This window comes from Zeus faber (genome assembly GCF_960531495.2).
Source record: "Zeus faber genome assembly, chromosome: 2".
Lineage (NCBI taxonomy): Eukaryota > Metazoa > Chordata > Actinopteri > Zeiformes > Zeidae > Zeus > Zeus faber.
Window position 1 is genome coordinate 12069118 of NC_137189.1, and position 17665 is coordinate 12086782.

A 17665-nucleotide genomic window follows, 5' to 3' on the forward strand; every position below is an offset into this window, starting at 1 on the left:
ACCCACAAACTGAGTTTGAACAAAGTTGATTCACTGTGTGTGTGTGTGTGTGTGTGTGGCTGTGTGTGTGTGTGGGTGTGTGTGTGTGTGTGTGTGTGTGTGTGTGTGTGTGTGTGTGTGTGTGTGTCTGTGTGTCTGTGTTTGTGTGTGTGTGTGTGTGTGTGTGTGTGTGTGTGTGTGTGTGTGTGTGTGTGTGTGTGTGCGTGTGTGTGTGTGTGTGTGGGAGTATCTCTGGGGCTGAAACAAAGAGCTTAATGACAAGAAAATTACCTGCCTGCATCAAGCAGCGAATCTTCTCCCCCATCTCGTTCCATAGCGTTGTGCTACATCTGGATCCACACACACACACACACACACACACACACACACACACACACACACACACACACACACACACACACACACACACACACACCAAAATCCGCACTGAAACACACACACACACACGGAGTGGGAGGTGGGGGCAGACCTCTGATAGTCTTTAAAACGCAGGTAGATTACTTAGCATGGTTAACAACTGTGTTAAAAGCTTCATTTCAGACTCTTTGTATGTTGTTTACGAAGCACCGGGTGTGTGTGTGTGTGTGTGTACACCTGTGAACATTTACAAGAAGAAGAGAAAACAGCCTCAAAGTGGGGATGGGGCTATTTCCTGCTGAATCAAATCTTTGACCTTTGAACACACAGAACAACAAAGAGGTAAACAGCAACCAGTGTGTGTGTGTGTGTGTGTGTGTGTGTGTGTGTGTGTGTGTGTGTGTGTGTGTGTGTGTGTGTGTCTGTGTGTGTGAGTGTGTGTGTGTGTCTGTGTGTCTGTGTGTCTGTGTGTCTGTGTGTGTGTGTGTTGCTGGATAGAATGAGGCGATCAGTTGCTAGGGCAATGGTTGGAAGTAGGATAGTATGTGTGTGTGTGTGTGTGTGTTTGGTTTAGGGACGCCCCTCCAGGCTTTGGTGGAGATGGGGTTCCCGCTGCCGGAGTAAACAGCACCACTCAGACAAGCAGGCTCTCCATTCACACTGCGATGAAGCGAAACTTTTTATTTTTTGATCAAAAAGATTAATTTAGGGCTCGAGTCCAAAGAGTGTTTTCTTCTTTTGGGGGGGGCGGTGGTTGCCAGCAGGGCACTGGGAAGCTCTGAGATGAAGTGAGTTTTTGCAGCGACGGAAGGAAACGCTTCACATGGGGTTTTGCAGCTATGGAAGTTGAACTCACTCAATTCAGGTTCTGTACTAAGAAGTCTAGTCTGCACTCTAGAAGTCAAAAAAAAAAACCGGGTGGCTCAGTGTTTAAAACTACTGCCTCACAGCGAGAAGGTTCTGGGTTCCAACATAACTTCGGGCCATTCTGTGCTCTGTTTCCTCCGGTTTCCTCCTCTGAAGACATCCAGGTCAGGGTTAGACCCTCCTGCTGATGCCCCTGAGCAAGGCTTTGGCTCTAGATCTGAAGCTGGCCATGGCTGCCCTGACTGCTCCAAGATGGCTAGGATGGGTAAAATGCAGTGAACAAATTTCCCAAGGGGATCAATAAAGTCTATATTCTTCTCTCTTCTTCAATGAAGACAGGAGTGCAATTCTTAAAAGGTCACACTGTTTCAACTAAAAGTGCTTGGAATGGCCCTCTGGTGAAGCGAATCAATCAAAAGTTGGGGGCAAAAAGATGCTGGCACAAGGAAAAAGGTGTTTAGTGGAGACAGAAGCCCCAAAGCCGCCTTAACACTGAAGACGACAATGGACAACAACACATCCAAAGTCTTATTCATTTCTTGTGGAGAGTCAGAAACCCTATGCAAAAACTCTGATGTTTGTATCCGACCGAGCGTCTGGATGCGTTGCAATTTTTCAACTACTATAACACTATGACCAGAATTGGAACCCAGCTTGTAACTACGAAGGTAATGCCATTATTAGGGTTACATTAGGTGTTACCATAGTCACAATCAGTAAACTTCTTTATAATAAATTGTGTGTATTTATTAATTTGCTGTTTTTTTAGTACCAAGGAATAGGGGAGACCAAGCGCTGCCATTTTCTCATTATTTTAAATGACTACGACGACCACCAGTGGGTTATTTCTGACCGTCGGATTCAGTGTAAAAGCGAGCAATTTAAACAAGCCACCACCATCAACCTCTCCAGCAGTTCACAGATCGCCTGTGGTTCTTCTTACTTTGTTTTGTAGTTCAGGTACTCCTCACTTAACGACCGAGCTCAGTTCCGAGGAGCAGATTGAGCAAATTGGTCGATAAGTGAGGACCATGTTATTTCACGGTAGAGGGCGTGGCCATTGCAAACGCTATTGTAGTGAATACTGACAGACTGCGGGAACGAGAGTGAGACTGAGGATGAGATGTATACAGTATATATTGTATATACAGTGTATATAGTATATAAAGGGTGATGTGCGATGAGATGCTTGACGCTGAGACGGCGCGCACACAGCGTAAAGTGCAGACTGATCAGAGAGCTGGTCATAAGTCTGAACGGTCGTTAAACAGGTAGGTTGTTAAGTGAGGATAGTGAGTATATGTTAGGACCGGAGCTAGGAGGGATCCAAACACACGACACAGAGATGGGAGGCAGACGGGGGTTAGACAAAGGATGTTTATTAGACAACACCGTGGAGATGGCCAGAAGGATCCAGTCGGGTAGGGAGGGATGGGGATGGTGATGACGAGGGGCGAATGATCCCGGCGGCGAGGGAACTGGGGATGTAGGTCTCCATGGGCTCCTGTTTGGGCCGGGAGAGGTTATACAGGCGACTGCAGGGGAGGGGGGTGCCTGTCCGTCCTTGCAGGAAGTATACACCCACAAACTGCCAACGGTTTTTAAAAAGCTGGTTGCTTTGTTGCATAGTTCTTCTTTCTGCCCCGATCATAGTTTTTGGCAGGCTAGTTTGTGGCGTTGACAAACTCCCCATTGTGTGGGTTGTTTGAGTTTTACAGCATATTTTTGGATCACAACCTGCGTGTCTGTGTCGGTTAGAATACATTTTGAGGGATTCCACTGGTTGTTTACTTCTTCATCTCTCTTACGCATCCTGGTCAGCTGCATAATATCAAACCCTGATGCGAAACAGAAGAGGAAAACCACACAGCAGAGGCGTTCACCCATTTGCGAATACCCAGGATGAGCTTTCAGGAAAATAAATGTCTCCTGAAGAAGGCTGTACATCACACGGTGACACTGTCCACAGGGTGTGGACAGAAGAAAACTCTGCCATTGTGTGACAGTCAACTGAGGCTATTGTCTATATACTGGATCAACTGAAGCGATTCTGATGGCAATCACTCGGGTGGACACGGTTTGGTCGATTAAAAATAATGTTTGTATGAATTGCTAAAACCAAACATCATCAGCATGGCCCCACCATGCTGATGATGTTTGGCACGCTCCCACGGTTTCCAACAGAAGATGTTTGGGCTTTAGGTGCCGTGGCGGCTTCTACACAACCCAAAGCCTCTCTGGTCTCATGCATGTGCTGTGAGACTGGAAACCATCACCTTGGAGGGCCATAGACTAAGGGAGGGCACCGACAAATCAACTCCAAAAACCTCCTGAAGCCAGAATTTGGGATGGCTGGTTGTGGGAAAACCCATTCAACCCCAACTCTATCCTCCCCATCCAACCCCCATACTGAAAAAACACATGTGTTGTGTACAAACTGCAACAGCTTCACCCAAAGCAGAAGGTTGTTGCGGCCTGAACTAAGTAAGTAGGACTAAGTCTTACCCTTCTCTCGGCTGCTCCCGTTAGGGGTTTCCACAGCGGATCATCTGCCTCCAATACCTTCTGTTCGGTGCATCTTCCTCCCTTACACCAACCACATGCATTTCCTTAGTAGGACTAAGTAAGTTAAAAAAAACAGATTTCTCTCTGTAGTCTCTAGTCTCTACTGCAAATGAGATAGAAGAATAAGAAATAACTTATTTATTACTGTTCGATACTTACTGTTCGTGTGATGCCGTTTCATTTAAATTATTTAGCGCAAATGGGTTAAGTTTTTAAAGGGATCTGTCAGTAGAATCCAAAAATTGAGGTTCAATGTTTTCTTAAATTCAGGTGGATTTCTAGAAACTAACAAGCTTTTAGCTGAAATGATTGTGGCTACAGGGATTCCATTAGCGTGTTCGACACCCGTACTGTGAGCGACACACCTGTCATGCTAATAAAGCTCAATGAATTGATAGGAGTTGAGAAAGCAAGATAAGAAATAGTAGAGAAGGAAATGAAGGATGGAAGAGTGAGAGGGAGGGAGGGAGGGAGGGAGGGAGGGGGTGAGATGGCATGAGAGGAAATTGACAGACTGGAAAGTGAGCAGAGAACAACTGCAATGGCAGCCAGTGGGGCTGGAAGTGCGATTGAAATGGAAGATAAAGAAAAAGAGAGAGGGAGGGTGGATGGGGGGGGGGGGGCAATCAAGAGACGAGAGGCAAAAACAGTGATGTGATAACGATCCCGGTAAAAAGATGAGTAGGAGGAAAATCCGGTCCTGAGAAAGACGAGAAACGGGTAAATTAAGAGAGGGAATTGGGTGGGAATCACTGTTAAAAGGTGACAGTAGCAGCCAAGAGAGAGTAAGTGAGAAAGATAGAGGGATAGAGAGATGGAGGGAGAGAGAGATGGAGGGAGAGAGAGATGGAGGGAGAGAGAGGGGGATGAGAGCAGTGGAGGATGTTAAGCTGAAATCTTAACTAACGCCGGCACCACACTGAGATGGAGAGCTGGAACTAGACATCAGGGCTTTAGGCTAATTAAGAGGAGAGAAAAACTGTGTGTGTGTGTGTGTGTGTGTGTGTGTGTGTGTGTGTGTGTGTGTGTGTGTGTCAGTGTGTGTGTGTGTGTGTGTGTGTGTGTGCGTGTGTGTGTGTGTGTGCATGCATGTGTGTGTGCGCAATTCCAAGTGGGTGCATCTGCCTTCTTGTGCCAGTGTCCCTTTGGGTGTGTGTGTGTGTGTGTGTGTGTGTGTGTGTGTGTGTGCCTAGGTGTGTTATAGTGTGTGTGTGTGTGTGTGTGTGTGTGCATCTGCCTTCTTGTGCCTGTTTGTGTGATCACATGCCACAAATTGTGTGTTTATGCAAATGTCAGTGCATCTCTTTGAATGTGAGTCAGAGAAAGTCAAGGTTTTCTGTGGTTTTCTTGGTGGGTGGCCATAATTGTTTGGAGAGAGGAGACAAGGTTCGTGTGTGTGTGTGTGTGCGTGCGTGCGTGTGTGTGTATTGCTATACCTGTGAGGACCAACCGGCAGCCCACCTTTGTGTATGGCGATTTTGTGTGTGTGTATTGTATGTCTCCCTTACCACATTTTACACATTATCAACCATCCTTAACCTTACTTCAGGCGTATGATGACTTATACCTATTTAACTTCATTGTGGCGCCATAATTAAAGAAATGTTGAATCTTTTATAATCTTTTAAAAATCTTTTATAAACAAAATTAATCTTAATTTATTTGCATAAACTTTAATTTGTTATGTTTCATTATTAGTCACATTTAATATTCCACTCCATCAATGTAAAATTCCCAATACAGTATGTGTAATTATATAATATTTAGTCCTTAATATATCATAATTTCATAACACATATACTGGTAAATTAAGCAGTTATTAATTTATTTTTATTCTGGGATTAAATTTCTGCATTTTCATTAAATTAATCTAATTATTATATTTATTATAAAGCAACATTTGCAGACTTGAAAACCACAAATCTAAGTATTTCACTCACCATTTCCAAGAGACAGGTTTTGGAGAAGGGCCCATAAGCAGAGGGGCCAATGCTGAATCGTTCCTTGTTTTTTTTGTGTGTGTCTGAAATTTAAATTTGGATGCCATGATGGAAATATAACTGTCAAATGTTCATGTATAATATATCTAGTTAAATGCCTACAGCATAAGAACACGTTTTTGGACCACATGCTCTTCACAAGGCATGAAGATGTCCTCTACAGTAGAAATGCATCTAATATAAATATATCAATTTTGTGTTCATTCCAGCAGTGGGCCTCATTACCTCAATGAAAATAAAGACTGTGGGTGGTCCAGTATCTGTCTCTATTAGTTTCAGGTGTGTTATTATATTTATTTTTGTCTTTAGCACCGGTCTTTAGCACCGGTAGCTCTTGTTAAGAGGCAGTGAGTCCATTTGATTCACGCCCTCATCACAATGGCTGCTGGGGAGTTCAGTCGGCACCGGTCGGGTTTCCATCGCTTCCAGTTCTGCCGATGTCTGGATCTCAGCATCGCCGTGTCTGCTCTGAGCCTCCTGGTGGCCCCGTGGTCTCTGGGACCTGGATCTCCCTCAGGTCCGTAGGTGAGGGCAGCAGGCGAGGAACTCAGAACCCCTGTCCAAGGAGAGTTGGATAATTTGGTGTAGAGGTGGTGAGAGAGTGAGGCTGTTTGGGCTGGAGGTAGGAAGGTCATTGTAGCTCCGGGAACCTCTTGGTTTTGAAGGGAAAAGGGGGGGAAAAACACTTCAGGCTCCGAGCGCTGCTGTGGGTTCTACGGCCAAAAAGGCTGATGGAAAAACATCTACGCCAGCATTGTGGAGTGGAACATGGTTGGCGGTATAGATCTGTATCGTCAACCTCAGTCGTCTTGCTCATAGACCATAATGTCATTGAAATAGTTCTTTCAATAACAGTGTGTGTCCCACAGAGAGAACCATCCAGAGACCAAGAAAATGAATACAGACTTTGCATGAAGACATTCACGGTGAAGGTCCCTTGGTTATTCCGTCATGCAAGTTATTTATGCATTGTCTTTCTGTCCCCGTTTTGTTGCCGTTGTCAGATGTCTATCGTTCTTGCAGTTTTGTTGCTATTTTTATTTTACACTGACTGCATCTATGTCAGTGCGTGTGTGTGCATGTATGTGTGTGCGTGTACGCCCGCACGTTTTCAAACATTCGTTTTATTCATTACTTATATCGTGTCTACTGCTTGATCCCTCCGGCTCAAACCGAATTACACTTTTATCCCCCAAGAAATCAATAAATGTTTACATTTCATAGCTAATCTCCATTGGCTGTCAGTCAGCAGTCTCAGACGGAAGTCGGAGCTGTTTGATAGGTCGGTGCGCTGGCCGCGGCTCCGCGGGGAACCGTGGCGAATCAAAGAATGTTAACCTCAAACGAATCACACATAAAGAGAAACAGATCAAAACAAAACTCCTCGCCTCCCCCCTCCCCTTCTCACAAATCCAATTCAATTTGTCATGCAGCAGAATGAGAACATGCTGTTTTCGAAAAAAGAGAAAAAAGAAAGAAAGGGAGGGAGGTTGATTTAGTGTCTCAAAAGAGTTAGAGGCATACTAATAGTTTTAAGGTATCTAATTTAGCTCTAAGTGGATTTATAAAGCTTTCCATATTACCCATGAAGTCACCACCTGCTTGCTTTATTTGTGTGAACGTCATTACTTCAAAGCTCTGGCGAACAAAGTTTCCACTTTCGGGCTCACAAGCCCAGGTGTATAGATCCACCGTTTCCCTGTTCACACCATTTAATCGAGAATAAACACACAGATGCAAAAGCTTTCTATCAATCTACCATGTGCCATTTCACCGCCACGTACGGTGACCAGACGTCCCGGTTTGTCCCGGGATCGTCCTGGTTTCCAGTTGCGTGGCCCGAGTCTCGACATGATATCTGGAAGACACTTAAATGTCGGTTTTCAACATTCGCACCCAAATTTTTATCGGTTTACAGCACAATTTAAATAATAAAAATATTATATAACTGTATTCGAGCAAGCAAAAAAGAGCGTGCATGAAGACCTGTGTGTGTGACCTGTGAAGGGTGTGTGTGTGTGTGTGTGTGTGTGTGTGTGTGTGTGGGTGTGGGTGTAGGAGTGAAGGGTCGGCGCGCTTCCTACAGGCGACTCCGCTGCGCGTCCCCCTGCTGCTCCGCTACCTTACTGAACGAAACAAGAAAGCGCCGTGCATAACCAGGACGCTCTCTAAGGCACACCACCCCCCTACCCCGCCCGCCACAACCCCACCCACCAGTAGAGTGCCAAAAGTGCAGTACACTTAAGAGTTTCCTTCAAAATGTGGTCACCGCATCACCAGATACAAACACATTTCTTCTTTGAAAGGCCAAGAGTCCAAGAGTTTGAAATATACACGTTTGTTTCCCTGAGGGGACTTAGGCAGCCATTAGCATCAGCATCTCAGTTTGTGTCATTAACTGTCACATGTCTGGAGAACACAGTTGAAGACAAATCTAAAAGCTTGTGGTTCTGTAGGTGGGTAGTAAGACCCAGGGCTGGGGGATGGGGGCAGGGGGTTGGGGGTTGGGGGGCCTCGGTGACTCATCTAAGAGTAGGGCCGCATTAAAAAGCCTTTTTTTCCCTTCATCCGTCGTTTGCCCTAATGGAGTGATTTGTCTGAATACTTGACAAAGAAACAATTTCATAGGTGAGTGTGTGAGTGAGGTTATTCATAGGTGTGTGTGTGTGTGTGTGTGTGAGTGTGTGTGTGTGTGTGTGTGTGTGTGTGTGTATGTGTATTATCACTATAACCTTGTAAAACTGTAAGAATCTGATGCTAACAAGTGTGTGTGTGTGTGTGTGTGTGTGTGTGTGTGTGTGTGTGTGTGTGTCTGTGTGTGTGTTTGTTTTTGTGTGTGTGTGTGTGTGTGTGTGTGTGTGTGTGTGTGTGTGTGTGTGTGTGTGTGTGTGTGTGTGTGTGTGTGTGTGCGTGTGTGTGTGTTACACAGGTAGCCTGGCAGGTGAGCCATCCTCCATAACCCCTAACTTGTTGAGTGAAAAAGTGCACAACAGCCTATCCAAATACCATGCACCCAGCGCTACTGAGCCCTTGACCTGTCAAATTTTAAGATAAGCAGCATTTACATACTTGGGCTTGAAGCTAAACCTCGGTCTGACATTTTAAATTAAGAAAGTTAATTGAAAGCCCATTTCATCAATATGCTGAATGCAAACTCCTCTTTTTTGGCCATACTAAATTGTACTACTACCCTGTCCCTCCCCACAATCTGTAGCATAGTGATGAAAAGTTTGTCTGTTTTTGGAGATTCAGCTCTTTATGAGTGACTCAGTCAAAAGATTCGCAAAATTTTCCGACTCTTCATTCATTTGATTGAGTTAGCGGGAATCCCAAACTTCGGTGCAGATCTGGCGGTGAGTTCTGTAAAAATGATTATTTTGGTGGAATGCAAAGTCTAAATCAGTCACATTCAATTTGAATTAGGTCAAATGCCTGAGTCATTTAAAAGAGTCGTTTGTTACAAACGTGGCGTTTGCGATGCCTGCATCACGACTGGAGCAGATGCCGATGCGTAAAATTCAAGCAAAGTCAAATTTTCTTTGGCTGTTGTGCTCCAGGCAGACTTTCTCCTGCTGATCACCTCTCCACTATCTGAACGTCCCCGATTTGTCCAATTATCCGTCGCCGTTGTGTTGTCGTCGCCAAGTACAAGTAATGCGGAGGGTTTGATAGTTTTTCAGGCCCGAGGAGATAAGATGGCCATTTAGCAGCCATTTGCTTTCCTATCTTCTGTCTAGATTTGATTATGCTGTTTCTCCCTCCCTGGGAAGAAGCTTTGAAGTCTCTCTCTGTCGGCAGCATCGATTGACTTAACACGAGATGTTTTGGCTGGAAATACACTCTAATACCAGCTCTGAGGTGGTGACATTTCATGCACCATGTCCCAGGATTGTGTCCAAATCCGAACATCATTAAGGTCGTAGTAGGTGTTTTGTAAATTCCTGCTCACACCTCATACAAGGCTTATATAGCGTATCATGTCAGGAAATATCCCCAAACCAAAAATATGATAACATGAGGCATTTAAAGCAAGTGAGATACTACTTAAAAGCATGAAAAGTCGGGAACATGTGGTCTGAACCAGTGGTTCTCACCATGGGGTCCGTGGATCCCCAGGGGTCCGTTATGATTAATAGTTAAAGTTCACCATTATTTGAACTAACCCATTGGATAAGCTACAATAATGACTGTTTTAATCCTAGTTTCGCTGTACACTCCCTATGGTATGGAAGTTGGGACTAAATCATATCTAACAAGAAAAAAAATATCTTCTCATCTCACTCTCTTTTCTGTGGTCCTTGATATGAGCCAGTCTCCTGCAAAACTTGGCATGTGAAATTACACAAGCAGTGACGCACTAAAGTGCGAACGAAGGAAAGAACGACGGAGTGTATAAATCACGGAGTAAAGGAGTGACAGAATGAATAATTGAATAAACTCTTCTCTTCTTAAAGGCCATTGCAAGTGTTTTGCGTAAATCCTCGTCCTTCCCTCGTTGTCTTTGCCTCCATGGAGTGAAGACCCGGTGTGGACTCAAATGAGCCCTGACCTTTTTGCATTCTTTATCTCTTTCCTCTCATTGCCCTTTCTCTCTCTCTGTCTCCCCCATCACCGCACCCACGGCTCTCATCTTTCGTGTCATACACCTCTCTTCTATCACCTGATGCCTTGTTACGTTCTCTCTGTTTTGGGCTTTGTTTCTCTCCTCTTCCTATCAGCAGCCGACCAGGTTGTGCAGCACTGAGAGCTGTCTGATTAATAGCAACCATCCTGGACAGGAGGCTTCTACTGGGTATTCACTGTGTGTGTGTGTGTATGTGTGTGTGTGTGTGTGTGTGTGTGTGTGTGTGTGTGTGTGTGTGTGTGTGTGTGTGTGTGTGTGTGTGTGTGTGTGTGTGTGAGAGTATGTGTGTGCACATACAGTTTGTTTATTATTTGTTCTGTGCAGTTGGCAAGGTTAGCGTTGCTCCTATAAGACATCATGACCTTATTATCTGTGAGTAAAAAAACCTCAACTGAGATGTCTGGAGCAGCGGACACTGTGTGTGTGTGTGTGTGTGTGTGTGTGTGTGTGTGTGTGTGTGTGTGTGTGTGTGTGTGTGTGTGTGTGTGTGTGTGTGTGTGTGTGTGTGTGTGTGTGTGTGTGTGTGTGTGTGTGTGTGTGTGTGTGTGTGAAGAGAGAGAGAGAGAGAGAAAGAGAGCGACTGTCGTCAAATTTTATCTGAAGTGTTTTCTGTGCTCTCTCATGTCTCTCTCATTGAATGTCAGACCTAGGGTAAATCTTCAGTAAAACTACAAATACCCCTCAAATAATAGTGAATCGTGGCATCCATCCTCCATCCATCCTCCAAAGAGAAGCAGGGATGGATGGATGGATGGATGGATGGATGGATGGATCACTGGATGGTGGGTGGAGGGACGGATGGATGGGCTGATAAATGGACGGATGGAGTAATTGTGGGATGGGTGAATGGATGGGTGGGTGGATGGATGGCATGGATGATGGCATGAATGATATTTCAAAACCGAGTTTGATTTATAAATAGCAGAAAAATGTTAAACCGTGGAGTTAAATATTCCCGTTAGATTACATGGGGAAACGCAGTTCACTTAAGAGACGCAGAACAGCACCGAAGGAGTCCGACGATACGCCCGCTGCTGTTACGGAAGAAGTCGATGACTTGATGAAGTCTGTGAGGTTGGTGACAGATCTTCAGATTTCAGATTTTTGTGAGACTCATAATATTGATACTCTACACTTTGTTGTGTTGTCCGTACTTTTAAACTCCAACATAATTCCACTTTTATAAAACATGTTTATTCTTACTGTTTAATAAAAGCTTTTTTTAAAAACAAAATTAGTTGTGTGTTGTTGAGCTGTTCGTGGTTGGCCCATTCAGTCAGTATGTTAAGTAGCCATGAGGCTTTGTTTGTCCACGAACCCCATTTGCATTCTGGGAGCTGTCTGAATGAACCTGGTGTGGGTAAAACTTGGGAGGTGATTATCTCAGAAACACGGTTTGCCACCCCCTTGTCATCAGCAAGTCATAGCTTTAAAATTATTTGCTTGATTTGCACAAGTGACACCTTGTTTGGAAGCTCTGATTCTCCACTCTCAAATTATACATTATACATTATTTATGTCTACTTTAAGGAATAGTTACGAACCAGATGTCATTTTCTCTCTATTTTCTCTTCTCTCACACAAACATACACAAAAATGTGAACCTCAACAGACATAACAGTAACACACCTACACTAATCACACAGTAACACACAGTAACACACCTACACTAATCGTGTGTGTGTGTGTGTGTGTGTGTGTTCACTTGATGTGTCTATACAATTTACGCCCTTCTGTCTGTCCACCTACAAGACTGACTATCCCTCCATCCATCTCTCCGTCTACCCATCTGTTTTTACCTCATGTCTGCCACCTCACCATCTCTCTCTCTCTCTCTCTCTCTCCCTCTCTCTCCCTCTCTCTCTCTCCCTCTCTCTCTCTCTCTCTCTCTCCCTCTCTCTCTCTCCCTCTCTCTCTCTCCCTCTCTCTCTCTCTCTCCTTGGTTCCCACCGTTTTCTCAACAGGGATATAAAAGGGAGCCACAGGTAGCAGGTTGCTACGGAAACCAGTCTTCCTATCATGCCGTGATCTCTTGCTCAACGAGCCATTTGTTTGGAGAAAAAAATACAAATTAAAAATTAAATGAAACAGAGAAAGAAGCGATTCAATCATATATATTTGCTACGTGTGTTTGAGCTGATAATACATGTTCATATTCATCACATGTACAGTACAGTTTTTCAAATATTTATATATATATATATATATATATATATATATACTGTGAATATAGCCCATTACCAAGGAGCATGCCCCGCTCACCGACAGAGACAGCCCTCCAGGGGAAGAGGAGGTGGAATCCAGAGCTGTTCCCAGATTTCCCCTGATAGGACGAGGAGACCCACGAGACGCCTCCAGCCAGAGTGAGGGCCCCAACCTCGCCCAAGCACTCGGGGTCGTCCAGACAATTGAGGGGAACATATCCAACCGGTATTCAGTATTATGAATGGATTGATTGTCTATCACATGATGGTATCATGTGATAGACAGATAGGGAGAAGGTGAAAAAGCGAAGTTGTGCACCGAGTAAATATCTCCGGGGTCCCGTTCCTCGCTCAGTCTCACCTGTTGGGGTGCGCACCTCACCGAAAACCAGCTGGGGGCGCCGTTATATGTATGTCATGGTGGGCCGCAGCACCCGCTTCACGGAGGCAATCCCCCTCCGCACCGCCTCTGCAGAGCAGTCGGCAGAGAGGCAGCCTCACTTTCTTCCAGAGTCTGTGTCGCAAAGGAAAGTCCCACGGACTAAGGGACTGAATTCCTGTCCGAGGTGAGAAAGTAATGTGTGTGGCGCTGTGTAACTCCCGCAGACAGACGGCCTGGTGGAGAGGTTAATAAGGCGCAAAAGAACATCCACTCTTGTTCCAAACCATGCACCACTCAAATGGATGGCGGCAAAGAACAGAACCGGCTAACCCAGCTGGTTATGATGAATGGTTTTGTGTTGTTTCAGAGAGCAAACAATCCCTGAGCGTCACACCTTCTGTTTACCCCAGTCCAGGAGGAATTTTAGTTTGTTTTGATTAACCTTTCATTTTGGAACAGGTATTAAAAGACATTGTTTTTCACCTTTACCCCAGTTCCTAGTGCGTGTTCTTCACGATTGGGCACAATATGCATATACATATATATGTATATATGTATATATATATATATATATATATATATATATATATATATATATATATATGCACACACACTGTCACACAACAGTAATTAACATAATTTATATTCAATCAAAACTTAGATAACTTATATTCTCTGACCTGACAGGAACAAAGCCACACACACGGTAATTAAGGATTTAATCACCCTAGTAATTGTTCCTCCGTGACAGGTTGACGTTTCTGGTTCTCTCTCTCTCTCTCTCTCTCTCTCTCTCTCTCTCTCTCTCTCTCTCTCTCTCTCTCTCTCTCTCTCTCTCTTGCTCTCTCTCCTCTCCCACTGTCGCCTGGTCTTCAAAGATCCAGTGGAGAAAAATCAGAGCAGGGCTGGTGGACGTGTGTGTGTGTGTGTGTGTGTATGCGCGTGCGTGCGTGCGTGCGTGCATGCGTGTGTGTGTGTGTGTGTGCTCAGTAACTGTATTTGTGTGAGAGAGGGAGAGTAGATGTGTCCTCCTTTTATTATATACGTTGTTTTTCTGCCGCAGTCATTCAGGAAAGAAATGGATGTAGAGTCTTTTCTTTGGTGATGACAGAGACGCTTAATTGTTACCATTTCTGGATGTGTTTTTAATTTTGATTAATTTTGCATGTGTGTGTGTTCGTTTTAGCGATAAGGTTTATGCAACACATTTTACATAAGGTTTTCTATTGTTGAAAATGTCAGGTTATTATTTGAGTAATGGGTAGCTGCAGACAAACATAGCGCTGGAGCGTGGGCATGTGTCGACATGAGTAGGTGGGTCGACACCAAGCTGTGACCAGTCGAGCTGAACATGTTTTCATTGGTATATTCCGAACTTTGTGAAAAATGGTCAGTTCTGATAAGCTTTTTTCACATGGAATTTCCACCCCTTTACCTGGGTAAACTCAAGATCGTCTCTCTCTGCCAAAACTACTGTTGAAGCCAAGTTATTTTATCTACCAGCAACGTATCATAATAAGATATGGTCAACTTGGAGAGTAAATTAAGTGATCATATGAAGACAATTTGACAATTAAAGCATTTTCGAACGTCACTTGACTATAATGGATTTATCAGTGAGTTTACAGTGATTTACAGTGATATATACACATATTTTCTGTGTTACTGTGATAAATGTAATGTTTTTATGTGCATAAGAAGGGTGTTCTAATCCATCTAATGATTGCCCTATTACATGATGCAATCTCAAACAGCTGACAATGACAAAGTGACAGCTAGGTGTCTTGGATTGATATGGAAACGCTTTACTATGCCATGCTGGAATTTTGCGTGGTTGGCCGTCTGAGGTTTAGATTATTTTTCAATCCCAAATCCATGTAATGTTTCGGATAGCATTAGAACAGTGGAAGGTCAATGAATGGTGCAGCAGTACGGTGCGTCACTACGTTGCCATCTGATCAGGGAATTGATGGATATTGTTTGAGTCCCTGCACATTGTGTGTGTGTAAAAATAGAATTCTGTTCATTTCATACTGTACCTGTAACTATGAAAACAGTTGATTAATAAAGACAATTATTTTGTAAAGGTGGTTTCGTCTGTGCGTGCAACTGGCAACTCTCATTGGCCTACTGGTTGGGTCAAAAGGTGGTGGATGCTGCACTTTAACCAGCAACCCAGTTATTATGCATCACCTACCAGTGAATAGCTTTGAGTAACCTTCAGTGAAAAATGAATATTTTTTGCAATGCAAAATATCAGCCAGTGGCCTTGCCATTTTTTTCAAGAACTAAGTTGAGACATCCAAGTAGACATGTCTGATATGAAAGCTATTTATTAAATCAAATGTATTTGTTATAACAATTGCAATTGAGATAGGAGTGAGGGGGGGCAACGATTAAAGATGTTTAACAAATATTAAAAGTATGCATCATTTTAATACTGGCAGTGGTTTCAATATCCTGGAATGCTGTCAGTATAGTACCGGGGTTACTCTCCACGCCTCCGGTACCTGGTGAAGCAAACGCTATGCCAGAATTGCCTTTTGCATTGTCCACATAACAGAATGGCAAAAGGCACCCGGGTTTCCTTCTTCAGTGCAGATGGTAGTTCTACCAATTTATCTTACCAATTCCAAATACAAAAATACTTTATGCAGTATATGAAAGCAAATGTAGTCATATAAGGTAATTACCATCCAGCTATGCAAAATGGGCCCTCATACTAAAATTAGGACTGCTTTTTATGTCCCTCATGGTCTTGCAGGTGAGTGCCAGACGAGGGTATGCTATATCTCACTCTAATAGGAGCACCTCGAGGAACTCCAGCTCAAGTTCCGCTTACAAATAAAAATAGATGTTGATCACCATCACTTTTGAATAATCAATGGTCCTTTAAATTCTTGCACTTTAAGATTGGAGGTGTGTCCGTTGCCTTTTGGTGGACATAAAAAAAATGCAGCCCTGTTCTTTAATTTTGCAGAACCAAAGAACAACTAACTGAGCTATGCAGCTAAAATATTGATCAGAATGGCATATGGTGTGATTTTTTCTTTCCTGTTCACAGTACATGTGTGTTACAATGAAGTCTGGTAAATAGCTCCGTTAATATATTGAGGAACACAGTCCAAGCAGGCACATGAAACAGTGACGACAAGTCCCCCAACAACACTGAGTAATATGACAGACAAGCAATGTCATCTACCCACCTGTGAGGCTTATAGCACTGCTGGCTAAGTGCATGAGGCTAAAGTAAATGTCACCGAAGACCAGTCAAGCAGACATACACATTAAAGTGGGCTACCATAAGCAACTCTGATTGCACACAAGGAAATTACTTATAGTCACTAATAAGTGCAAATTAAGACTAGAACAAACATGTGCTTACCTCTATGCAGCACAGCTCTCAATCTGTGCGCACACTGTCATAGTTGTCACAGGGCTGGAAGATTGAGGGCTGGCAGAAAGGGCGATGTTACTTTTGGCACCTCTGCCACGGGGACAAAGCCACAGGGCCACTTAATAAATTCTGCATTGTGATATGCTGTGAAACGAAAGATAAATAACACATGTATAAAATATATATATATATTAATTTATTTTACTGCATGGTCGAACGTATACACACAATACTCACAATGCTAAAATGATGCTGAAAATATTAGGCCAAAAATATCAGCCAGAACTGTAACATCAAACTATAATATCAACATTGAAATTCAGTACACAAGTGGAAGTTACTGCGTAGTAGCCTAGTAAATAAATATCGCGTGAGGGATCAAATCAATGGCATCTCTGACTGTCATCTCTGCACAGTTGGTGGAAATGCTGCTGATGAACTACTCAGCAGTTTATCCTCCTGTAACAAATCTGCTCAATGAGATTTCACTTTGACTTTGGACGTTCAGATTGACCACTCACTTGATCTTGATGTTACCTTGGCGTCAACTTGCCTACTTGTGTCGTCATGCCCATTTTTGTCAACATGCCCACGCTCCGGCACCATGTATGACTACAGCTACCTATACTTACATTATTTTGGAAAAATAAAAGTAAAATAAAAAAATTAAACATATAATAATAATAATAATAATAATAATAATAATAATAATAATAATAATAATAATAATAATAATAAATATAACTGCAGGCAGCAATGCACAGATTACACTAATAACAGTTGTTTGAGGTATCATGAAACACAACGAAAAATACATTCTAACTAAACCAACCGATGCCATATAGTAGACCAATTGAAGATATTTGAATCAAACATGGTTATTCATGACTCTCTATGACCAATCACAGTTTTGCAAGTTCTCATGAAACGCAGCATTACTCCCTACCAACACGAGTTACAATATTCAGAGTTTCCATGGAACACAGCTCCTGCTGTCTCTCGTCTCGACCCAGTGCAGATCCTGCACAAAGCAACCAATATACACCGGCAAATGCCTAGGAGAAAAATAATAATAAAAATCAGACAAAAAATATAATTAAGGTTATTTTTTCAGTTAAGGTTATTTTTTCAGTCTGGAATCAGTCTTGGAGGCTTTCATTTTTCTCGCAATTACCTTCTAACGCCAGCACCGTTGTTGGCCACTGGACTTGTCCCCCTGGGAAGTTCTTCAGCTGCACGCGCCGCTTAGCCACTTGTATTTTCTGGTTA